General features: G+C 34.9%; 1 protein-coding gene and 1 pseudogene across 1 annotated transcript in view; one reads left to right on the top strand and one right to left on the bottom strand.

Moving 5' to 3' along the window:
• Nucleotides 1-26,027, bottom strand: part of LOC129775821 (zinc finger protein sens) — a 379,673-nt gene that overhangs the window by 65,580 nt on the left and 288,066 nt on the right. The window lies entirely within an intron of this gene.
• On the top strand, nt 2,994-4,004 carry LOC129775822 (NADH-ubiquinone oxidoreductase chain 5-like; annotated as a pseudogene).

Raw genomic sequence — 26,027 nt, 5'->3', positions numbered from 1 at the left:
GTGTAAAGGAAATTTATTTTCAATATTTTTTTTTTCTGATAGAACAATGAATAACCTGTATTGTGATGCTAAAACAAGCTTTGTACCTTCGATCAATTCCGAAATACAGCTGGTTTTGTGATTCCGGATTCTAAATGAATCAAGCTTTAATCAACAGTACGAAGGGAAACATCATGAGAAAGGCTGGCTTCGTCTTCTGATTGAAGTTATTCATTAACTTTACTAAAACAGCAACACAATAATGTATTATAGACTACGTTTGTGAGTACTTTATTATGCTTCGATATAACGTACAACTTCTTTACATATATATAATATATATATATATATATATATATATATATATATATATATATATATATATATATATATTGCAAGTGAATAAAGAAATAGTAGTTTATTAAAAATATTCATTTTGGGAATTAATGGAAAAGAATTTTCTTTTTTTCTTGATGTTTAAAAAAAATATTTTTATTTTTAGTTTACAAGACTAAGGCTTTGATTAAACTATTGAACGGAGTCGAGCGGTTTCGGACGAATAACGACACTTATGACGTTCGTATTATAACTGACTCCCCTGTTTATTTTTCAATCCCTAATATATATCAATGTTTCTTACATCTAGAGGCTTATCGCGATGTGTTAAGCGAGCTTGAGATAAGCACGATCCTATCGTAACACCAGAGCATAAACAAAAACCCTATCGTAAAACGAACTACGAATAACACGATCCGCAAACAAGTATCGTGCGGGAGAGATGTATTTATTTAGGCCCGGTCTCGACCTACCTTATCATAAAACTGACTCACACGATCCTCAATAAGGATCGTGCGATTAAGATGTTTGTGTTTATTCAGGATTATCCCGACCCTATCTATTTATGACTAACACGATCCTCAATAAGGTTCGTGTGATAAAGATGTGTTCATTTCGGTTCGATCTGGCTCTATCATAATCTTGGGTAAACAAAACCCGTCTGTTATTATGGGGTCGCTGCACTATAAAAACTAAATTACAGGTCGGACTCGATTATATGTAGTCGACCATTTTTGTTTTCAAAAATTATTTTCAAATCCTATACATAATCGTATCTCAAGAAAACATTTTTTTCATTATTGTATGAATGTCAAACATTAATAGAAAAATAGCTTTTTTGTGATTCGATTATGTATTGGATTCGAAAATTAACGTTGAAAGTGAAATTGCGATTATATATAATCGCGTCCGACCTGTAATGATAAATTTATTTTTTATTATTTATTATAATAATATTTATGACAGGATGTTTAGTATTTATTTCTAGACGAAAACATTTATTGTGTATATTATTAACATTAGAATTTATAGTTTTAATATTATTTATAATATAATTTTTTTTAAATTATATAGAGAATAAAAAATATTTTAGAATATTTTTTTTGACTTTTTGTGTTTGTGAAGGGGTGTTAGGGCTATCCATTTTAGTTTCTATAGTTCGAACACATGGGAATGATTATTTTCTTGGATTTTCAATTTTACAATGTTAAAATTTTTTTTTATTATTTGTTTATTATTATTATATAACAAAAAAATTTAAATGGTTCAATGTTTATTATTTCTAGGGGGAGTTATATTTATATTTAAAATTGTAATAATAAATTATTTTTGTTATATTTCTAATTATTTTGGGTTAGATTTAATTTCTTATGGATTAATTATATTGAGATTTTGGATTTGTGCGTTAATATTAATATCTAGAGAAATAATTTATCGTGTTTTTAATTATAGAAAATTATTTATTTTTATAATTTTATTATTATTATTAATATTAGTATTTACTTTTAGTTCTTTAAGAATATTTATATTTTATTTATTTTTTGAAAGAAGATTAATTCCTACATTGTATTTGATTTTAGGTTGAGGATATCAACCAGAACGTTTACAAGCAGGAATTTATTTATTGTTTTATACTTTACTCGCTTCTTTACCATTATTAATTGGGATTTTTTTTATTAAGAATGATTTAAATGCTATAAATTTAATTATATTAAATTATTTAAAATATTATAATTTAAAATTTTTATATTTATGTATAATTTTTGCTTTTTTAGTAAAAATACCAATATTTTTAGTTCATTTATGGTTACCTAAAGCTCATATTGAAGCCCCTATTTCTGGGTCTATAATTTAGCTGGTGTTTTATTTAAATTAGGGGGTTATGGCTTATTACGGGTATTTTCATTTTTACAAATTTTAGGGATAAAATTTAATTATTGATGAATTAGAACTAGTTTAATAGGGGGTGTATTAGTAAGATTAATTTGTTTACGTCAAATAGATTTGAAAGCATTAATTAATATAGGAATTGTTTTAGGGGGTTTAATAACAATAACTTATTGAGGATTAAAAGGATCTTATACTTTGATAATTGCTCATAGTTTATGTTCTTCAGGATTATTTTGTTTAGCAAATATTTCTTATGAACGGATAAATAGACGAAGTTTATTAATTAATAAAGGTACATTGAATTTTTGTGCCTAGAATAGCTTTATGATGATTTTTATTATGTGCTGGAAATATAGCTGCTCCTCCTACATTAAATTCATTAGGAGAAATTAGTTTAATAAATAGAATTGTAAGATGATCTTGATTAACTATAATTGGGTCAAGATTATTATCTTTTTTTAGAGCAGCATATACTCTTTATTTATTTTCATAAAGTCAACATGATAATATTTATTCTAGGATTATTTTTTTTTGTCTTTTGGAACAAGACGGGAATATTAATTATTAATATTGCATTGATTACCTTTAATTTTTTTAATTTTAAAAAGTGATATTTGTATATCATGAATTTAATTTAAATAGTTTAATAAAAATATTGATTTGTGGTGTCAATGATATGAGTTTTCATTTTAAATCGTGAATTCTTTAATTAATTATTGTAAGGTTAGATTTTATTTTTTAATTTTTAGTTTATTTTATTGATGAGAAATGAGAAATGAGAAATTATTTCATTATATTCAATTTCAATTGTTTTAACTTTTTTGTTTGATTCAATAATAGTAATATTTATAGCTTTTGTGTTGTTAATTTCTTCTTTAGTAATTTTTATAGTGATGATTATAATACTAGAGACTTTAATAAAAATCGATTTATTTTATTATTTTTAATATTTGTTATATCAATAATAATAATTATTATTAGACCTAATTTAATTAGATTTGTATTAGGGTAAGATGGTTTAGGTTTAGTTTCTTATTGTTTAGTAATTTATTTTCAGAATGTAAAATCTTATAATGCTGGAATGTTAACTGCTTTATCAAATCGAATTGGTGATGTAGCTTTATTATTCGCTATTGCTTGGATATTAAATTATGAAAGTTGAAATTATATTTTTTATTTAGAAATTTTGAAATATGTGTAATTGGGGGATTAGTGGTGTTAGCTGCTATATCTAAAAGAGCTCAAATTCCCTTTTTTTCTTGATTAACTGCTGCAATAGCAGCTCCTACTCCTGTTTCTGCTTTAGTTCATTCTTCAACTTTAGTAACTGCAGGGGTTTATTTATTAATTCGTTTTTATATTCTATTACTAGATTCATTATTTGGTCAAATTTTCTTATTAATTTCAGGATTAACAATATTTTTAGCTGGATTAGGGGTTAATTTTGCGTTTGATTTAAAAAAAAAATTGCTTTGTCTACTTTAAAACAATTAGAAATAATAATAAGAATTTTATCTATTAGAGAATTTAAATTAGCATTTTTTCATCTTTTAACTCATGCTTTATTTAAAGCATTATTATTTATAAGTGCAGGGGTAATTATTCATAATATAAAAAATATACAAAATATTCGTTATATAGGGGGGCTGTTTTATATAATACCTTTAGTTTGCAGATGTTTTAATATTGTTAATTTAGCTTTATGTGGAATATCTTTTTTAGGTAGGTTTTATTCAAAAGATTTAATTTTAGAAGTTGCTATACTTTCTTATGTAATTTTTTTTTCTTTTTTTCTTTTTTTTTATATGGATAGAAAACATGGGCGAAAATTGTGTCTGAAAACAAGTCTATATTAGGTTGGGGAAAAAGTAATCCATTATTTTCTCGACAGCTGGCTGTAGAGCAATTCCAAATGAAATCGACAAATGACAAAACATGAGTATTTTGGATTCGAAACTTACATTGTATTCCGTTTGGGTTGGAGGAAATATGAGTTTTCCACAGCAATTGGGATTTTTTTGACTCAAGTGTAACTTCTGAAAAGGGCGTATCGATTTTAGTAAGAGAAATGTTTGGTAATTTATATCTCAAAAACTATGAGTCCTACCGAAATAGTGTCTTAGAAAGAGTTATAGAGTATTGATGTCCAAACGTGAGATAAATATACACTGAGAAAAAAATTGTGCTTTTCTAATTTTTTTTTATTTATAAATTTTATTTGCAATATCTAAAATACATATTTTTTCTTTCTTATTATTTTTTTATATAAAATAGAAGTCATGTGGAAAATTTGAAAAATGGGTACAAGATGGTAAAATTATTTTTGATGATGTTTGTGGAACATCGAATTTTTTGGAATTTTCGAAACTTCGAATTTTTGTATGTTAACAATCGTTTTTAGCCACAAATTATGAAATTTCAATCTTCGTCATATGGCGCGTAGAACAATTAGTGATGAAGAACACTGTTTCACATAAATATCGCTGCTAAAATCATCCAATCAATTAATTCATTTGTTGCACATAGCTCGCAATGATTGTGTGAGATATGAGGCTGAATAGGGCAAAGCACATTGTCTCTTCTACGTGCTCTGCGAGATCTCAGAAGGCCTAACCAAATGTCACTTTGAGGCAAGTACACGAGAAAGTCACGAGAGCACTAATGCACGAGCATCTCTTCGTGTTCACAACACATGTGCAACATTCGCATCGAAACGCGATGAGGCATTTCCTGAACACATCACAAAATTTTACGTAAGAGAAGAAAAAGAGCCAATCCCAATCTAGCGTGCTAAAGCCCGGTCTAATTGCTTGCACATGAAAGGGCTGTGAGGAAGAGAAAATCGATACTCGTCTCTCGGAATTTCAGCGCGCACAGAAAGTCTGCTCGCTCGTCTGTCTTCTACCTCGCTCATTTGTTGCAGACAGCTCCCAATGACTTGGTGAGATGCGAGACTGGATAACGCAAAGCACACTATCTTTTTTGCGTGCTGTGCGAGATCTTGGAAAATCTAGTCAAAACCATCAACAAAGCTAGTGGCTTGTTGCATCAGAACGGAGCCGATGCGCACGAGAGCAAATACGAATGGCAACTAAAAGTATCGAAGGTGTGCTAGTCACATGTACAGGAAATGAACTAGTTCTAGGTTTTGCGCAACGAAAACAAGCAACACACACAAAGCCAAACACTGATGGCTAGAAGCGACCTATAGAGTAGTGCGGGGCAAAAGTGCGCATTGGCGATTTTGAAGCAAACGAGCATAACATTTCGACAACAGTGTAGTCGTTTGATACATTATTACACCAGCAGTTCACACATATAAACATGATACACTTGATGAAAGTGACAAAAAGTTATGAGCTAAAAAGAGTTTTGCGCTATTTTGATATAATTTTTTTTTCAGTTTTGGAGATGACGATTAACTTACCTAAAATAACTGGAAAGCTAGAAACTACACTGTCAAGGTAACCTTCATTCTATAGTAGACGATAGTGCGTATTCGTTTTTGTGGAAAAGTTCAAGAGTTTTTTTTAAAAATTCGATTAGTTCAAAAATTGCTTGTGGGGCAAAAGTTCGCATCAGCGTTTTGCTCTGAAAAAAAAAACAAAAAACAGGAAGTGGGTTATAACGGCAAGGGTGACGTAGGACTATCGTTGATTTAGTGATCACTCTTTGAAATTGAATCCATTCTGAATGAATGAATAAATGAACTTCGAAAACGAGAGCGTTACGTTGAAGTCACAAGGTTTTATGCATCCAATATTGGATACGAATATATTCTACTGATGGGGAATAATAATCTTCAGAAGCTTACCTGCTAATTGCTCTTGATTGACAAATCACATAATCAAATGTATTTGATCGCAGTATAATATGGATAGAAAACATTAAAATAAACTCTTTCGCTTGAATGTAATTTTCAATTCCAAGGGGAACCGGCATATTATTTTGCAGCAACATCTTTCTGGATTCTGTTCGATAACCAGCAAACGAAAAGAATTGCGCGCGTGTATGTGTGTGCGTGTGTGTGGCGGCTGCTCCGATGCCTCAAAGCGGAACCAATTTTCGATGCTGGTATTTTCTTGGTCGCCTTTTTAGTGGCATCACTCTCCTCCTGATGGAATCCCTTCTGGCCTAAGTTGCACAAACAGGCCCTTGGTGACACCGTTCATCAGCGCTTTCATGATAAACGAAGTTAGCTTCACCACAACAGCGACAACATGCTCCAATCGTTGTTCAATTATGGTGATTGGTGATTTCAATAGCCTGTTTTGAAAGCAATTTTAAGGCTATTGAAACAAGTTTTTGATAAAAAATTAACAATTATATAACGCGTAGACATTTTATCTTTCGAATGAAGTGTTTATTCCATTTCGTTCAGTTGTTTAGGAGCTATTAACGCTCAAGCCTCGGTCTCCGGCGTAACGCTTTCGTTTTCGAAACTTTGATTTTACACCCCGGTATATAAATGAAAGACGAAGTCCAACGTCAAAAAATCTAAAATATTTCAACCAAATTTTTAACGGAACCCACAAGAAGGAAAAAGATTTGAAGAAATGCACTCTAGAAATGCTCAAATGGCCCGACAGAGGCTTCGGGAGTTATGAAGCGTCGGATTGCGGAAGACCTCGGTATTTCTGAATCAGCTCTGAGGAACAGGCTCATATCAGTGAGTGATTTGTGAATTGGGATTTGAATCTTCTTTTATTGATATTTCTACTTCTGCAGGGATGTGCCAAGCATCTAGGGCGTTTCAGACAAGTATTTACGAGTGAGCAGTCTGAGGATCTGGCCATGCATTCAATTTGATAACGGTTATGTTTCGTTTATGTTTATGTTTTCAAATGAACTTGTAATAAATATTTTTTTTTTCAACAATGAGTTTCAAATAAATCAAGTGAAGGTAACTATGTATTTATAAACTTGATTTGTTAATAAAAAGAATTCTGTTTCAAATGCTGGACATTTTCATATATCTTATATTGTCAGTCTCCTCCCTCCCAAAAATTTCCACATGTTCGACAATAATAACTAACCCATCTCCACCCATGAAACATCATATAACACCTACACACTCTGGTGATGATGCTACTCTCGCTGGCAATGATAAAGCATTTATTTTTGTTACAAGTTCCCTCAGAAGTACAATTCAATAAGTGCGCACTTTTGCCCCCAATATGGATACGAATTTCAATACAGATTTTTATTTAGGAAAAACTAAAATAAAAAGATTTTTTCAGACTAAAAACAAAGATTTTATCATGGCAACTCTGCTCGAGAGGGCTTGTCAGAATGTCGTGTATTGTAAATTGTATCCAACGGCAATGACTTCTTACTCAGAACAATTCCAACTTCCGTACGGGGCCAATCGGAGTGCGCACCTGTCCCTCGAACGCGAACAAACCTTATTCGGAAAATTGATATATTCTCACTTCAAACCTCTGACTGATTGCCGGAATGTCTGCATTAATTACCCCCGGAGCAACATTGTCGGTCCATCTTGCTACGATGTTCCAGAGCCGCCGGAGTGATATTAATCAATGTAATGCGCACCTCACGAATCCATGCACGATTCCGATCGTTCTCTGAATGAGTTCATTAGAAGTACACAAGTCGTCGTAGTCGTCGTCGTCTTGTCGAGTCTTTATACTCCCAACGCCAGGTTAGCTAGCATGCGATGTGAGCAATTCTCATGTCTAAATATGCTAATGAAACGGGACACACATCGGTGAAGAAGTACGAGAAGAAGGAGGGCACTCGACATTGGTACATTGATCATGATCTGTTGAATCCATACCGATCAAACGGAGCGACACGATGCGTTGGAAGATGATTTATTTTCAACCTGCTTTTTTTCGGGCACTCACCTCTCCTCTCATCAGTTCTGCGGCGAATTCTTCAAGCTAATCGACACCCATTGACTGTCAGTTTATTTATTTATTAACGTCTTTTTTTCTCTCTCTCTCGCTTTTCGACAACAAAAGGACAAATAATGACCATTATTCGGTGAACTTGTGAATGCGCGCAGCGTGCGATGATGAAGGAGTCAGGGAATAACAAACAAACCAACCGAAAAAATAACAAACAAACAAACAAACGAACTGTTCGATGCCGGGAGTGTCGGTAGTCGGAAGGGGGGAAAAATAATACCAAAACAGGTGCCTCGCTTCCATTTGTGGACTGTGAAGGAAGGGTTTCTGTTTCGCCACGCGCCGCATAACGCCAACGCGCGCGAACGCGTACATCGCAGCGGTTTTTTTTTTCGAAAAAAAAAGATGCAGATGATATATTGACGGCGAAACGAAATGCAACACAATACGCGACGATTCGGAGCTTCCAAACGGCGAACCAAATCGATGTTATTTCTTTTTCGGAACCGGCATACGGGAGGAGGGGGCCCAAAAAAAGATGTGCACACATGTCCGGCGGGGGAGGGACGGTGGATTGCGGGTGGTGGATGGTCAGTATTTATTGTATGGGGAATTATCTCCGACATGTGATTTTTCTTCCCGACAAACGCCGCTGGTAATTGATGATAAATATTTACGTTCACAATTTATTGGGTTGTTGGCCGAATTCGTCATAGGCAACTGACTAATGTGTATCTCTATTTTATTTTGTAGAAGAGGAAGATATGACGGAACTATGGATGAAATGGTAGAATATAACATTAAACATATTATTTGTTTCAAGTACTTGTTGGATTGATATTTTTCGTGTTTCACTGAATCCTTCATATTCAGGGCTGCGTTATTCTCGGGTATCAATAATGTTAAGTTTCATGTGATTTTCATATTAATTGAGGACTTGAATCAGCATTCACAATTACATTGCATGACAGCAATTCAATGAAAAAAGATTCACTAAAATAGCTCTGATATTGTTCATACACCCAAACAAGCGTTGGCAGAAAACATTTCAACTTTGGCAGAAATGATGCCATTTCGTGTGCTGAAGAGTCAAATGCGCAAATAATGAGCTGTTTTAAAAGCTTAAAAATGGTTTGTATGTATGCGAGCGAACATTTCTTTCTGTTTTCTTTTCTCATTTCATTTGGGATTGTGCCAAAAAAAAGTCCATACGACGTCAATGGTGATCGGACCGAGGCCAGCTGGAATGCAAAGCTATTTCACACGACCACGCTATGCATATAGCTGCCAATGCTGTTATATTAAAGCGTGATAATATTACACCTCATCATAAAATGAAGTTGGAAAGTGTTGTCTAAGAGGATAAAGAAGAACATGAACGAGAATATATCCTTCTCTGTCTGGGCCGTGTATTTGGCAAACCATACGAAAAGCTTTCATATGCTTTCAATTAAACGTGTCTCCTGTTCCGCTCGCTCATATTGGCTCTAGCATATATATTAGAGTGTCAATGAATCTCGAGCGAACTTGATTAAAAATGTTGATTTCCACGAAAAACTATCCTATGCAAAATATCAGCTCAATCGGACTTCATTTACTAGTGTCGCACAGCGGTCAAAGTTTGAGTTTTTGAAAACCGAAAAATCACCCAAGGAAATCGGCGTTTTCGAAATTTTATTTTTGATGCCAAATGTCTTCAAATAGCATGAAACGTGGTGATCTTCTTTCATCTCGAATTTTTTTTTTGTCAATCGACGCTCTGGGACTTTGTCGTTTTTTTTGGAATACGATGCATAACGTATGGTTTAGGATGCCAATGAAAATCGTCATATCGATTTTTCATATGGGAAATTTAAGTTTTCTGAAAATCGTAAAATCCTCCAAGAGGAGGGGTTTTTAAAAAAATTTGGTTGATGCTAATTGTCTTAGAATTGCATGAAACGTCGAGATTTGCTATTATCTCGAATTTTGTTTTTGTCAAAAATTTACTTTCTGGCGCTTGGTGGTTTTTTTTTGTCTGAAAAATCGATTTTTTACGATTTTTTTTTCGAGATAACAATAATTCTCGACGTTTCATGCAATTCTAAGACATTTAGCATCAATTTTTTTTTTTGAAAACCCCGATTTCCTTTACTCCCCACTTGGGTGATTTGTCAATTTTTAGAAAACTTAAATTTTGGCATCTGTAAATAGTAAATGACGTCTGAATGAGCATATATTTTACATAGGGTATTTTATCGTGCAAATCAACATTTCGCAGGGAGTTCGGTATGAAAAATCGATACGATGATTTTAATTGGCATCCTAAACCATACGTTTTGCATCGCATTTTGCATTCTAAAAAAAACGACAGTCCGATTTTTTACAAAAAAAAAAAAATTCGAGATGACACTAGATCTCGACGTTTCATGCAATTTGAAGACATTTGGCATCAAATTTTTTTTTTCGAAAACCCCGATTTCCTTTTCTTCCCCTTGGGTGATTTTTCGGTTGGTTTTCAAAAAACTCAAACTTTGACCGATGTGCGACACTAGTAGATGAAGAGGGAAGAGGAAAAGAGGGAAGAGGGGAAAAAAATAGGTTAGGTTTTCGTGAAGATCAACAATTTTAATCAAGTTCGCTTTGAAAATTCGAGGGTCACTTTTTCCCCATACATTTATTGGCACTCTAATATATATTATACAAATGATATACATGTATTGGGGAGTATAACATTTTCTGTTATTTTTCAGCTCATTTAATGTGAAAAATCGGGATGCCATAACTTGTGATAAAAATTAACTTTGGGTGTACCTCGTATATTTGTCGTTTGTTTTAAATTTTAGATATCTATTTATTTTATTTCGTTCGAATAATTAAAAAAAAAGGTCGTCCGGAAATCGGCTGTTAAACCTGAAAATGAATGTCATTTTTGAAAAGTTGTAACTTTTGAATCACTCAACTTATCTACGATTTCATGAATCAACAATGCACCTTTCACAAAAAATTTTATATGCAATAAAATTTCTGTTGTGTTCTTCGAAAATCACCGAGGTGACCGGTTAAGTACTAGCATAAACTACACCATGTGTTAAATCTGCAGTTAACAGCAGAGTAACCGTTAAATTTACGAAGAACGATTTTTCAGTAGCATATGACGAATTTCACGCCAACTCGTCTCAACACATTGCGGACCGCTCACGAGTTTTCTCGTGTTTCGCGTTCCGTCTTTTACGGATGGATCACGAAATAATCGTGTTTCCTACACTTGATGGTTAAATCCTTGGTTTGCCAAGAATCTAACAACACCAACCGATGGCTCGCCTTCGTCTCATCCACACCGAAGGAAACGATCTCATTCGAGAAAAATCCGAACAAAGAAAGTGTTCAAGTTTGCCCCAAAACGTGCGGTCATTAATATGTTAAAAGTTGGCATCACTAATTCAGATTATAGTCAAACGATTTGGGTGTGAAGATATTGGTCATTAAAGCAACTTGGCATACCTGAAATATTGTAAGGCTACTTTTTGAAAGGAGCCAAAAATTTTTTCTATTTTTTTCCAAAATTTTCTATGAGACTTACAAAATTTAAGTCAAAGAAAGAAATGTAGGAAATTTTCATAACAAAATTTTTTTAGGAATTATTTTTTTTTACATTGAATTTTTTTTTCAAAAATTAAAATTCAATTTAAAAAAAAATATTTTTCTAAAATTCTTCAAAAAAAATGTGTGAATAGCCCTTACAATTATCAACAAGTCGTCCATACATCGGAAGATTGGCAGTTTTACAGGAAAAATGTTTTTCTAACAACAACTTTTACACTTTTTTTTTAAAAAAAAAGGTGCCCATATTCCGATGTATGGGTGACATACTTTTCCGAGAAAAATGAATTTTAATTTTAAATAAGTTTTTCTTTCAAGGATTTTTTTTCTAAAATTTGTTTGATATTTTTTTAGAAAACCTAAATAACTTCCTATATATCATTCTTTAATACGTTGAGTGTCATGGTTTAATAGCGATTGTATTGACATTTTTAAACGTCTTAGGGCCAACGTTTCTTATCGTAGTGGAAAGTATTTTTGTTCGAAAGGGAATGCTTATAATCTTATATTCTTATATTAGTTACCTTTATTATCATATGTTATACTGTCAGTCACCGGTGACTGACGTGGTAGTCAACGTTAAAACCAACATTTTGTAGACTTATAGTTTTTAAATTAAGATTTTTCGAAAAAAAAGTTGAGAAAAATTCAAAACATCAAGAAAAATTTCACACAAAATCTATCAGACCTACAAAATTTTAGTCAAAGAATGGAATGTAGGAAATTATTCATGTTTTCATTGAAAAAAATCAAACAAATTTTTGAAAAAACAATCATTGAAAAAAAAAAATTTTTTTTTTGAAAACATGTTTATTTTAATTCTGAAAAAAATGAATATGAATAGCACCTTTAAATCCCAACAAGTCACCAATACCTCGGAAGATGGGCACTTTTACAGGGAAAAAAATTCTGACAACAACTTTTTTATGTTTTTCTTCGAAAAAATTACTATTAGTGTTTAATTAATAACATTCTTATGTGTAAATTATCACGATTTACATGCTCTGATAATTTTTAACTATTAAGAAACAAGTCAAGAACATGTCAAACGCGAGAATTTACACACAAAAATGTATCGAATAAAACATTTTTCTTCCAGGAGTCTTCATACAAAAATGCCATACATTCCAGAAACTATTAAATATAGAAGGTTGTCTCCGACGAAAGTTCATACTTTAATGAGATCTGAAACTTTGTCGAATGCACTATATCGCTATCTTGACTTTTAACAAAATTAGAATTAGTTGTAATTTAAAAAGGTACCCGTCTTCCGATGCATGGACGACTTGTTGATAATTATATGTGCTATTCACAAATGTTTTATTGAGAATTTAAAGAAAAATACATTTTTGAGAAAATAGAATTCTAATTTTTGAAAAAAAAAAATTTCAGTGTAAATTGAGGAAAAATATTCTTTAAATATTTTTTATGAAAATTTAAACGATTTCCTACATTTCTTTCTTGGACTAAAGTTTTGTATGTCTTATAGTTTTTGAGATAGCCCTTTTTTTTGCCCTTTTTGAAAAGTAAAATTATGAATAGTTTTTTTTATTGTTAATTTCATTTTTCGTGTATATTTGTATATTTCTTTTGTTTGTATACTATACTTATTCCGATAAATCATACTTAATCCGATAAATCAACGAAACAAGATTTATCGGACGAATTCAATTATTTAAACTTTATAAAAAATATGATTCCGTTTTATCTGGTTTTCAATGTTTTGTTTTATTTTCACTATTTTTTGTTTTTTTTTCAAAATCCTAACTTTATATATTTTATATTTTATATTTTATATTTTATATTTTTTATTTTATATTTTATATTTTATATTTTATATTTTATATTTTATATTTTATATTTTATATTTTATATTTTATATTTTATATTTTATATTTTATATTTTATATTTTATATTTTATATTTTATATTTTATATTTTATATTTTATATTTTATATTTTATATTTTATATTTTATATTTTATATTTTATATTTTATATTTTACTAGCTAATCCGGCAAACTTCGTCCCGCCCATTTACTTGATTAATTCTCGAGTAATGCAGAAATTTGTGTTTTATTTGTATGGCAGCCACCCATAAGAGAGGGGGAGGGGTATCTAACCACCATAGAAACATTCATTGCACCCTAAAGTTTCCATATGCCTAATTTGGTTTAATTTGCTTGATTAATTTTCGGGTAATGCAAAAATTTGTGTTTCATTTGTATGGCAGCCCCCCCTTTGAGTAGGGGAAGGACTGTCTAACCATCATAGAAACATTTATTGCACCCTAAAACTTTCACATGCCAACTTTGGTTTCGTTTGATTGATTAATTTCCGAGTAATGCAAAAAATTGTGTTTCATTTGTATGGCAGCCCCCTCTAAGAGAGGGGGAAGGAGTATCTTATCACCATAGAAACATTTATTGCATCCTAAAACCTCCACATGCCAAATTTGGTTTCATTTGCTTGATTAATTCTCGAGTAATGCAGAAATTTGTGTTTCATTTGTAGGGCAGACCCCCCCCCCCTTTGAGTGGGGGAAGGACTGTCTAACCATCATAGAAACATTTATTGCACCCTAAAACTTTCACATGCCAACTTTGGTTTCGTTTGCTTGGTTAGTTTCCGAGTAATGCAGAAATTTGTGTTTCATTTGTATGGCAGCCCCCCCTTAGAGAGGGGGGAGGGGTCTCAAAATATCACGAAAACCTTCCCCGGCCCCAAAAACCCCTACATAACAATTTTCATGTCGATCGGTTCAGTAGTTTCCGAGTCTATAAGAATCAGACAGACAGACAGACATCACTCCATTTTTATATAGATAGATATTTTATATTTTATATTTTATATTTTATATTTTATATTTTATATTTTATATTTTATATTTTATATTTTATATTTTATATTTTATATTTTATATTTTATATTTTATATTTTATATTTTATATTTTATATTTTATATTTTATATTTTATGATTTATATTTTATATTTTATATTTAATATTTAATATTTTATTTTATTTTTTCTCGCTTTTGAGATTTTTGTCATCTGTTTTTACCGATTTTGCAAAATACTACCATTTGAAAACTTGAACGATTATAAAAATTTACAGCTAATGAATGGTATTTGGTGGAACTTTCTAGGAAAAATATGAAACTGCGTGTCAAGTGTCAAATTTATTAGTTTTTTTTCAGTTGTTTTGGTTGTCTAAGGAGAATCTAACAGTATTCATTCCATTTCATCGACAATTCTGGGAGGTAAACGATGATTTGTGTGTATGATGGATGCGAAAGAATATCCTTACTCAAGTTTGTAAGTTTTTTTTTATGAGTCCCCAATGGTAATGACAAGTTTATTTAATTATTTTTTCAGTCAGTTATGTAGCTCCCATCTCGATTGTTTCTACACCAATCCTAGTCTCCGGATATAGTGCAAAATAGTCAATCATCAATCGAGCTGAGTGAATCATATAAATCCTGTTATTGATTAAATTTCATTTGAGAAGTGAAAATATTTCTAAAGTTTCTAAAGGCTTTCTGGTAAACTTAATATTTTATTAAATAATTGAGTTCTGGCTGAGCTAGCTGATGCCGAGTCCGATAGTACACTTGGTTCCAGTTCGCTAATCCGCGGATCGGAGGAGATTTCGATCAAAATCGGTAATCGCTAAAATGGTCCGAACGTTTTTTTTTATCCCATTTATTTATTTAAGGCTCATTAGCATTTTAGCTGTAACAGAGCCGAATTTTTATCGTGTACATGTCACATGGTTATCATGTATCTATAATTAGCACATTACACAGTTGCCATTCGCCAGTATTCCTTCTATACCATTACATATGGTACATTCACACAGTAGCCATTTAGGCGTAAGAGTATTCTTTCTGTTCTTCCATTATCCAGTTGGACCACCGGACAGCGGAGACAGCTGATTGATCATTGTTGAGTTATTAATAGAACAGCAGTCCGATTTGTCTTCTTGCAGAGCAGAGCAGTTGTATGGATGAATCGATCTTATTTCAACCGTGGATCGATCTCCATCGCTGATGATTGTTGCGTGGACGTAGCTATTCTGTAACAACACAAAGATGGTCAATGAGGGCCCTGAGTTTTGAACTCACGATCGATCGCTTACTAAGCGAACGCGCAACCAATGTGGCTACGGAGACCGGAGACGTTATGAATGTTTAAAAGTGGGCATATTCGGCGAAATCGACAAGAAAGCAAATTTCTCTATTTTTTAGAATTGCTTTTCTTACATATTCCCCTAGTTACTGACTCTCCGTAAATTTATGTTTCTGTTCTCATTTTACTTTTACTTTTTTTTCTCATTTTACTTTTGGTATCATCTAATGTATTCCTATTTCCTGTATTCTACAAAACTTTGCAGTTCTTATTTTTGTTCAAATTCTCTTATTTTTTTTCAATTATTTCAAATACATTTCAATTAAACCAGTTCATTCAATGTTTCTAGTTTTTTTATCCCTTTTGTTTATTTAAGGCTCATTAGCATTTTAGCTGTAACAGAGCCGAATTTTTATCGTGTACATGTCACATATTTATCATATCTATAATTAGCACATTACACAGTTGCCATTTTTCGGCGTTAGAGTATTCCCTTCTATACCATTGAAAATGGTACACATTTACACAGTAGCCATTTAGGCGAAAGAGTTTTCTATTTGTTCTTCCATCATCCACAGTTAAGACTGGACAGCGGAGACAGTCGTTGATCCATTGTTGAGTTATTAATAGAACAGCAGCCCGATTTGTCTTCATGCAGAGCAGAGCAGTTGTATGGATGAATCGACCTTATTTCGACCGTGGATCGATCTCCATCGTTGATGCTTGTTGCGTGGACGTAGCTATTCTGTAACAACACAAAGATGGTCCATGGGGGCCCTGAGTTTTGAACTCACGATCGATCGCTTACTAAGCGAACGCGCAACCAATGTGGCTACGGAGACCCCCTATGTTTCTAGTTGACTCTCCATTATTTTATTAATTGAAATCTTTGGATAGTTTTTGTTTTTAAACCATGTGAAACTCGTTTTTGTGAATTTATTTACAAATGGTTCGGCAATGTAAAGTATCGATGAACCGTGTTTAATTATAAGTAAAGCCCCTTTTGATGTTTCTCAAAAATGTATAAAAATCCTATATTTTGTTTTCGAAATAATGATACAAAATAAACAAGTGTATTATGATGCATGATAATGAAGATATCAAAAGCATTATTATTGTAAATTTTCGATGAAGAATTTTTTTGGAACAATAAATGAGGATTACATGCTTTTGATTATATTTATTGGATATTGAGCGGAAAAGCAGTATTTTTTTTTAAAACACCATTCAATTATTCTGTTGTATGTTGTGTTACTATAGAATATTTCATTCTGAACATGAGGATTATCATATCGGTAAGATTCTTTGTATGATGAATGCATGATACTGCCCATTGAGTTCTCAACGGTTGGGATATTGCATTCCGTTCTTGAACTCGTTTCATAAAGTCCCGTACTGACTCAGATCCCGAATGGTAAGTCTTGAAGCTGTTAAACTGGATAATCGGTATGAATATTTTCAGGATACGATTAGCGATTGACAATTTTAAGTTCTTAAAGGTCACTCAATACCATACAATGTATGAATTGCAATGGATATACATTAATTTGCAATTCAAAATTACTGTCGAGTTTTTTGACGGAAATTGACAATTTGTTGTCATTCATTCATGTCTCAATCAGACTCCATTTTTCCTTGAACTTTATGACACCGGAGGTACTGCCACATTTTTTTCGCTATGATATTCGGTTCAGAATTGAACCTTGATTGAATATTGATCTATTTGTGGAACGATGGAACAAAAAATATATTTAACTTTCAAATTAGCGCAATTGTTGAAATGGGAAACCCCTCGCTCAGTTCAAGAACATTCCCACCGTTGAAATTCAACAGTCAATAAACCCATTAAAATCAGCCAGTCCCAAATCCTGCCACCGATTGCGGGGCCCGCGCTGTGGCCTCACTTGTTCCACTCAGAGAACACTTCGGTTTAATTAAAATTAATTATTTCGTTAGCCACGATAACAGCCCGCTGCGCACTGGAGGCGCATTTGCACTTGCACAGCTCTCGACAACGCTGTAGGTTGTATCACCAGGTCCCCGAACAAAAGCACCTCCCAAAAGTGGTCAGCGGGCAATAAATTCACTAACCATTTCAATCCCCTCCCGGTCCCGGTTTCATGTAATCTCGAGCAAAAAAAAGTTTGATTTAATTGTCACCCGATGCGAGCAATAGTTGGAACGCCCTTACTTTCGGCGGTCGGCTCGGTGCAATGGACCCCGAACTTTTAGCGCTGGAAATTAATTTGGAACTGTCGGAACCCGCAGAGGAGAGCGGCGGACGAAAAATGTATCAGATTTCCGCACCGAGATATCTCGTCAAGTCGGTGAAATTTATAGCCTTTTTGCTCTTCATCGCAGCCCAAAGTTCGGCTGTTTTGTTGATTTTAGCGGTTGATATTTAATTAAATCATTGGCTGGGAGCTCTTGCCCGATTACGAGCTTCGATTGAAAGCAGCTCTTGTTATGATTATAGCTTTTTTATTCTCCTAAATGAAATTCACCTTCGGCACTAATTGCGATTGGAATCTGCCAATCCGACCCGAGCGATGGCGCGCTGTGAGGATTAAAGCTCAAATGCCGAAAGTCGAGCATCGCTAATAGTCATGAGGAGATGCGGCGTCGTGGGGAACCGATAGAACTTCCATACCGCCGAGACATTCCTTGCGGCAGTGCGTTGCACAACTTCAACTACAACTATTTCGCGGTACGGTTGTGCAAAAGCATCACGATCGCGAGAGCAAACGCATCTGCGGGCAAGCTGCTCTTCAGATGTTGATGCGGCTCCGTGAGACACAAGGCGCGTAAGGTGTCGCAACTCGACTTTACTAGGCCATCACATGTACTTGGGTTCTTTTTGTTGCGTTTCAACTTATGATAATTCGCGTCGGGTGGCGCAAAAGGAGGCGCAGGAAATTGTTCGAATGACTTCAAAGAGTTGTGTACCTTTCCAGTGGAGGGGGCAAGGTGGGGCGGTTCGAGATGGGTAAGTGTGTGCTCTTTAAAAGGTGAGATGATTAGAGACCTTGCCCGGAGTAGGAGCGTGTTTAAAAGAATTGTAGATTAATGAAGAAAACAAAAAAAGTAATGGAGACAACTCCCCAGGGAGATTAACGTTTGCTTGGTGGGGTGATTTTATGACTTTTTGATAAAAATTAGATTTTGTTATTTATCTTTAACCGTGTTTAGGCAGATCAGAAATGTAAGTTTTTGTCTGAAAAATTTATGGAAAAATCTGCGTGTTTTTTTTGCATTCGATTATATCGTTACGAATCATATTTCGTACAGCTTCATATTTCGGACACTTTGTCATAAAAACTTGAAATAGTTAATGCTCTGATCATATAACTAAAAGGTTACTCCAAAGAATCAATTGTGACATTAATTTTATAGTTACAACATCAGGGCATTAAGCATTTCAAGTTATTATTACAAAGTATTCGAAATATGATTCAGAACGGTACATCATGTAAGAAACTCCTGCTAAATTCACAGGTTTGCTTCGAATGATCCACCAAAATGAGGTACGGTTCATAGAATGAAATTTAAAATAAAAGCAAATTATTTAATAGATGAGATCAAATATTCAATCTCAACTTAACGATCTCAATTAAAACATTAAAAAGTATAACTATTCTATTATTACATTTTCAATACTTTCTTTGACAACCCTTGGTATCAAGAACAGCATCACATTGACGTGACACTGGTTCGACAAGCTGAGTAAGGGATCTTATCCAATTCAGTTGCATTTACTTGTTGCAACCATCGGCATTGTTGTAGGCTCTGGATTTACATCTGAATGGAATGTGTATGATTTATTTTGAATCGTTCATAAAAAATTCATTTGGCGCAGGATTTACTTTAAGTTGGTTGACATGTCATACTGTTTGAGGTTTCACATGGATGGAAAACCTACTCTCCAATGTTAAAAGCTGGTATTCTCGACTTTTCTTAAAATAAAATGTCAATCCGGGAACTTAGTTGTTTCTAAATGGCAACAAGTTTGCGAACAAAACGGCGCATATTTGACTTAAATTGTATAATTTTAAGTATGTTAAATAAAGCGTCAAATTTCGATCAGAAATACGACATTTCTTTTTCCCCAACCCAATATTTAGAACGAAAAAAATAAACGCGAAAGAGCAGCTTTCAAAGATGATTTAAGATGTCAAAATTGTATAAAAATGATTTTTTTAGTACTTACGTATTAACGCCATCGCAGCGCAACTTTTATTATAAGTTTATTTTGACGTAGAACTACGTCTTTCATTAAGGGTGCCAAATTAGAAAACAGGTCACGTTTTTATGAAATAAAGTTAACGTTAATAACTATTTTTGCCGCGAACGGATTTTAGAGATTTACATACTAAAAGATTCTGAAATTCCCTAAGATTTGTGTAATATGATATACATTAGAATCCCTTGGTTTGTAAATGGTTAAAATTCATGAAAACTTTAAGCGTTTCTATTTTCCCATACATTTGTTCAGTCCATTTGTGTGCTTTCCCGAACAGAGCTGTCAATAACGAGCAACTTATCGACGAGCAACGAAGGGGAAATCGTTAGATGTAAAGTGAACAAAGGAAAAGAAGAAGAACGAAGGGGAATATTTGCCTAGAGTATAAACTTTGGATCTCGCTGGGGCAAACCTTTATTCGGCATCGGACTGTTGTAATCCAGTTCTCTTTGCTTCCGCTGCGCTTCGATCTAAGATTGGACCCCACCAGTGGTAATTAACTTGGATATCGTCGTGTAGTTTTGACGTAGGACTACGTCTTTCATTTCTATACCGGGGTGTAAAATCAAAGTTTCGAAACCGAAAGCGTTACGCCGGAGACCGAGATTTTGAGCGTTAATAGCTCCTGAACAACTGAACGAAATGGTATGATAAACACTTCTTTCGAAAGATAAAATGTCTACGCGTTATATATTTGTTACTCTTTGATCCAAAAACTTGTTTCAATAGCCTTAAAATTGTTCTCGAAACAGGTTATTGAAAGCACCAATCGGTATATAAGCAAGCGCCGCTCGGAAATCCCCTCAGTTCTAATTGAACAGCGATTGGAGCATGTTGTCGCTGTTGTGGTGAAGCTCTTCGTTTATCATGAAAGCGCGGATGAACGGTGTCACCAAGAGCCTGTTTGTGCACCTTAGGCCAGAAGGTAATCCATCAGGAGGAGAGTGATGCCACAAACGGTTCCCCGGGAAGACATCGCTACACACACACATACACGCGCGGAATTCTTTCCGTTTGGATGCCATTCAGCATTGAGAAAGTTCCGGAAAGATCTAATCATTTCTGGAAAATAATCTGCCAGTTCCTCTGGGAATTTAAAAATACATTCATGTGAAAGAGTTTATTTTAATGTTTTCTAACCATCTAACACAGCGATCAAATTCATTTGATTTTGTAATTTTCCAACCAAGTGTAATTAGCAGGAAAGCTTCTGAAGATTATTCTTTCCCATCAGTAGGATATTTCCGAATCCAATATTGTATGCGCACGCAATCGATTCTTGCTCAGGCGTCGAAAGTTTCGAGCTCAGAGAGTTCATTCCCCTCTAGTTTGCCTTCCAAATTGCCATCGTAAACCACACCTTCTCTCGATTCAATCACACGCAAAAATCATACTTAAGCGATATTCTGGTGGTGATACGCATTCATTTTTCGTGAGGACATCGACAAGACAACATCGTTGCCTAACGTGCTTCAGGAGACACATACACGCGCAGAATTCTTTCCGTTTGGATAGCATTCAGCATCGGGAAAGTTCCGGAAAGATCTATTCTGGTGGTGAGACGCATTCATTTTTCGTGAGGACATCGACAAGATAACATCGTTGCCTAACGTGCTGGAGGAGGTGGACGGCGAAGGATCGACACATACACGCGCAGAATTCTTTCCGTTTGGATGCCATTCAGCATCGAGAAAGTTCCGGAAAAATCTAATCATTGCTGGAAAATAATCTGCCAGTTCCTGCCAGGAATTTAAAAATACATTCATGTGAAAGAGTTTATTTTAATGTTTTCTATCCATGTAACACTGTGACCAAATATTTTTCAATCAAGAGCTATTAACAGGTGGTTATCGAGTTAGTATTAACCACTGGTGGGCTTCCAGTATCGAGGAAAATGTGGAAATATCTAATCGTTGCTGGAAAATAATCTGCCAGTTCCCCTTGGAATTGAAAATTACATTCAAGCGAAAGAGTTTATTTTAGCGTTTTCTATCCATAAAATATCCATATAATACATTTGGTTTTGTGATTTATCAATCAAGTGCAGTTAGCAGGAAAGCTTCTGAAGATTATTCTTCAGAACAAGGTTTTTCGTATCCTATATTGGATGCATAAAACCTTGTGCCTCCAACGTAACGCTCTCGTTTTCGAAGTCCCCCAAATATTCATTTATTAATTCATTCAGAATGGATTTTGATTCAACTTCAAACAAATGATCTCTAAATCAACGATAGTCCTACGTCACCCTTGCGGTTATACCATAGATATAACCCACTTCCTGTTTTTCCAGTTCGTTTTTCGCGTTATTCGTATCGTGTGTTTTTCTTTCCACGCCATAAATTGGACGCTTCGCATAGTGTGTGATGAGCAAGTAGAAGAGGAAGGCTGGCTTGAGCCCTGCAAAAAACGAACGCATTGCCGGGGGCAATAAAATTTTGAGGCAAGCGTCATCTCATGATGCACGCGATGTTAGTGCAGTAAAAAGCACTCGCACTGAACCGAGCCTTCGCATCGAACAACAGCGAAGTAGGCGACTTCGGTGCGTCGGTCGAAAATGTAAACGCCGTTACCCAGGCAGCAACCAGCTCCCCCCGCTGGTGGTGAACGCGGTTGCTCTTGACAAACTCATCAGTGAATTCGCATCGATGAGTGTTACAGTAGAGTACAATCTGTGTGGCATAATTCAGTGTTTTTCCAAGCAGTGAACATTGTTTGTTTTCCGTCATAAGGGCTTCGATGGTGCTTTTGACATTGCATGAATGTATTAAATTGACGTTATGGCGAAGCAGGCGTTAAGTTTGTGCGCCAAAAAATCATTTAGGGAATACCAACCTCTTTAATGTCGTACTGGAATGTTATAAGTTATTTGGGTTCGTGTGCCAGTCGCAAAACTGCCTTCAACTAGGATTGCATTTGCACTAGTCTTGATCATAATGAAGTAATGCTACTGTTTTCGGGGTTGTTGATATCAAAAAAAGAGTTTATTTCGCTTGTTTAATCACCAAGAAAGTGAATGTCGTTCAGGAATTTTGTATGTGATTAGGTTTCGCTTGCCAGTAGCAAAACTTCCTCCACTAAGTATGAGAAAGTAATGCAATTTTTTTCGAGGCCAGTAATATAAACAGAAGTGTTTCTTTTGAGAATAGCGCAAAATGATGAGAAGTATTTATATTCCTAGTAGTTTCAAGCCACCAATGTATGGCTCTATATGCATGCTATGGCGAACGCTTGTTTGGCGCTTGGTTTACGTTGTACGAACGATGCCTGGAGGTGCAATTCCACTGAGGCAATGTTGTTGTTATTGTTGTTGTTTCCTCGCAGTGCCAAAGATATATTGATATAATCGACTGTAACCGAGTCTATGTCAATTGCGAAAAAGGCCACCGGAAGGTAAATTTAAATGCATTGACATGAAATAAATTGCGACATACGATCAGCTAGTGTATTGTTCTGCGAAGGCAAGAATGAATCATCAGTCAATTATCGTCAGCTGATTCTACAATGAAAAAACTATTTCAGAGATTGTTCTACTAAGCAGTTGTTTCTAAAATTTCACAGCATTATAGAATAATATCCGAAGGTTTAAACAAGCGACTTTTATAATATAACAGCGTAGTTCTACGTCAACAATGCGGTCGTATCTTGGACACAACCTCCTATAATTTTTTTCGTGATGAAACTTATTCTGAGGTAAATGTAATGGGGAAGAAATCCCCATCTGACGAGCATAAGGAAGCGAGACGGTCCCAAGCCGCCGAGGTAACGCAATCCGAGTCGGCCTTCGACCCGCCGTCAGAAGCGACGGCCTCTCATAAGCAAACCTGTGTTCCACCTATTGCTCGGATAGCTTGAAACATGAAAAAGGATCCTTCAGTCCGACCGAGTGTTAGCGAGCTTCGGATGACATACGCTTACCCGGTGATGTTTTGTTCCGAAATATGAATGTTATATGTCAAAGCTAAAATTAACCGGGTAACCGTATACTTGCGGTGGCGTTTTTTTTTCTTAATTATTTTTTTCACATTTTCAAGGCATTTATGCTTTATAATGTTTTATGTTATGCAAAATATTCCATAGCCCGTGTTCATTTCTAAGTGAATTCTTAGCCTTAAAGGGCAATACGGAAAGGAAAGAAGACGGTATTTTAGTTGTACCTATACTAATTTCTAAAAAGGACACAGCGAAGTCTCCACCATAACATCAAATTTCCTCATTATAATTTTTCATTTTACCTCGTATTTTAATGTTGATTCGATTTAATCTTATTTGTCGACAGGAGATTCGATAAAACTCATAATCTGATTTGTAGGAATTTTTTCTTCACCATTGGGTAAATGTCGTATCCGAGTATTTGTTTCATCCGAGTGAATGACATTCGGATAAATGTGCTTCGGGTAAATGTGTTTCGGGTGAATAGTACGCGGGCGAATCAGACATAACCTATCCAAAAAAAGGGGTTCAAGAAACTGTTGATCTAGGCTTTACGGAATTCCCAATGAAATGCACATTCGTTAGACACGAAGACCCAATTTTGTCAAACGGCTTGGTTGGCGAGAAAATATCCCTATGATTTGTCGAAAGTACATAATTGGCGAGAGCTTGAGGAATTTGGCAAAGAATTGTTGTTTCTTGTTAACTCATCAAGTTATGTTTAATTGAAGGCATTCAGAAAAAAATCGTCAGAAAAAGAAATCGAAGAAAAACCATAATTTGTTCCGGAATATTCACATATCGTCCAACCGTGCGCGTTCGTAACCACCCAAGTACATCACTTAATTAACACGGTATTCCAGTGTTTGGATTCTGTGATCTGTTCGGTACATTTTCATTTGATTTTATTGCCCCGGTTGTTCGGCCATGGTGTGGCATCGGCCAACAAGCGCAGAACCGGCGGGAGAAGCTGCGCGAAGTGCGTGTTGTTGATGTTGATGGGAGCCTAAAAAAGGCCAATCCCCGGGACGGATGGACAGCCGAGAGCTGCCACAGTAAATCGATTTTCTATCCATTATTCATGTGTGTGCTGCGCTGGCTTAGACTTGTTTCTTTTTTGCCCGACGGCGTCGAAATTGGTTTGGATCGTTTTGTGGTAATCGAAAAGCTATTTACAATCAACTTTAATGAGTAATGGAGGTGTTTACGAACCGATCGTGAACGCGTCGATTAGCAACACAGCTTTTCAGCATGCGTTGTTTCGCAGATTTGTTGATTTTTCTCTCGGTTTCGATTTGCAACGCAAATCGTTGAAATTACACTCTTTCAGCGTTCAACTCCGGCGGGGGTGTTTTTAAAATTCTCCTCCCGCTCCGCAACATCCGGTACGTGATAACGAGTTGATTGATAATCAAATCGCACATACGCGGCTTATCGAACGCGCAAATGGATGGTGGGAAATAAATTTCACAATAATCACGACCCGACGACGATGCGATTGCGCGATTGCCAAGTGCCAAAAGGGAATCTTTTAGCGTTTTTTTTCTCCTCCTGATCCGTGTGTTCCCGCGCCACTCCGAGATATTCGATAATGGTCGAACATTTCGTTTTGATTTTATGTTTCACGAGTCATCGGGAAATAAAAAAATAAACTAAAAGAAGACGCTAAATGAAAACGATTATTTGATTGGGCCAAAATACCGGACCGACCGGGTTCATTAGCGCGGACGGCGGCGGCGACGGCGACGGTGAGGCAAATCATCCATTTTTAGTGCGCCATTAAAATTGATTTCCCAAAACCGGATGCAAAGTGCACTGCCGCAGAAACAGCCGCGCGGAAGTCTGCGCTTCTGATGGGAACGAAACAATGAGACCATTTTTCAATCTGTAGCATTCCTCTTCGCGGACTCGAACCAGGACGGAAGGACGGAAGGAATCGATCGGCCATCGGAGATGGGCCACAGACAAACAACGGACAATTTATTAGCTATTAGGCGGGTATAAATCGAGTCACATTTGTTTTCTCTCGCCAGCGGGGTTCGAAGGCTGCACGTGGCCTGGCAGCTTTTCC

The sequence above is a fragment of the Toxorhynchites rutilus genome, chromosome 3, assembly GCF_029784135.1.
Source record: "Toxorhynchites rutilus septentrionalis strain SRP chromosome 3, ASM2978413v1, whole genome shotgun sequence".
NCBI lineage: Eukaryota > Metazoa > Arthropoda > Insecta > Diptera > Culicidae > Toxorhynchites > Toxorhynchites rutilus.
This window is presented reverse-complemented; position numbering and strand designations above follow the sequence as displayed.